General features: G+C 37.9%; 1 long non-coding RNA gene across 1 annotated transcript; it reads left to right on the top strand.

The window, feature by feature from the left end:
- The first annotated feature begins 277 nt into the window (after positions 1–277).
- Positions 278–992, top strand: LOC119319482. The gene is made up of 2 exons (XR_005154493.1): positions 278–469; positions 677–992. It is a non-coding gene; the product is annotated as an uncharacterized LOC119319482 (long non-coding RNA).
- The last annotated feature ends 239 nt before the right edge of the window (positions 993–1,231 follow it).

The raw sequence follows: 1,231 nt of genomic DNA, 5'->3' as shown, positions 1-1,231 counted from the left end.
CCCACCAAATCTTGGTGGAACTGAGTGGACTGTGGTGGGAGCCCACGGTCAGTCTCACCTGCAGCCTGAATTCTAAGGATATACATTGGTTACAATTAATGTATTCTAAGGATATACATTGGTTACAATTAATGTATTCTAAGTAATCATATAGTATATTGGTAAACATATCTGTTGGGTATGGTATTGTATCCCTGAATTGATTTTTTCCTCTCTCTCTCTCTCTGCTTCTTTCTCTCTCACACACACACTCTCTCTCGTGTGTGTGTGTGTGTGTGTATGGAAACAATGTGTAGATAGAACAAGCATATTGTAGTGTACTTCGATCAGAAAACATACATACACATTCCCCAAGGAAGAATTTGCAATTTTAATTGCATCATCTTGATGGACAAGCGCACCGGCCTTGCTAATGCACCAACACTGCTCTCGCTGCTGCTTCTGATGTACTTTTCTATCCATGTACATTGTAAGTCACGTCCTGAGTTACTAGTATTTCCCTCCTCACTATAACGAAATCTTTAGCTAATATTATAATCGCATCAAAATGATAGAAATGAAAACGAGTTTAACCCTCGTCTCTGCAAACTAGTATGCCCTACTCGTGCATATTTGTCTTTACAAATAATGCTAGCTTGTGGATATTAACGGTTGATATATATTTTTTGTCCCATAGGCCGAATCATGGATTACCAAGTCAACAAGAAGATTCATTTACCACATGGACTGTGCGTGCATAAGAATGGTCTAGACTGCTGTTTACTAAACGACTTCTGCTATATTTCAGTGGACGAATGTATGGATGCGTGCAAAAGAACATATTCTTCTCCAGGCGCATCGGCGACGCCGGGCCATCCTCCTTTGCCGTCCCATACACCCTGATCAATTTTATCGTGTTCCAAGTGATCATGCTAATGCGCCAGCTGATGCGCAATTTCGAAATAAAGAACAATGCTGTGATTTTTTTTCTATTGATGAAGTTCAACCGCTCATCGTTATCATCATATATATTTTTTGTTGGTTTTGTTGGAGTCCTTTTCACAGAAACCAGTAAATCGTCTTTGAAAAAAAAAGATGATGATGGAACAGCTTATTAATGACAATCATCAATAATCTATATGCAATAGTTTTAATTTTGTTTTCGGAGGCATTATCAGTTTCGAGAAGTCAGGACGCAAAAACTATATATTATGTATGTGGTTTGTATAATGTATATTTTTTTTAACAAACT

This window comes from Triticum dicoccoides, chromosome 6A (assembly GCF_002162155.2).
Source record: "Triticum dicoccoides isolate Atlit2015 ecotype Zavitan chromosome 6A, WEW_v2.0, whole genome shotgun sequence".
NCBI classification, from domain to species: domain Eukaryota; kingdom Viridiplantae; phylum Streptophyta; class Magnoliopsida; order Poales; family Poaceae; genus Triticum; species Triticum dicoccoides.
The sequence above is the reverse complement of the archived record's forward strand: the minus strand, read 5'-3'. Positions and strand labels throughout refer to the sequence as shown.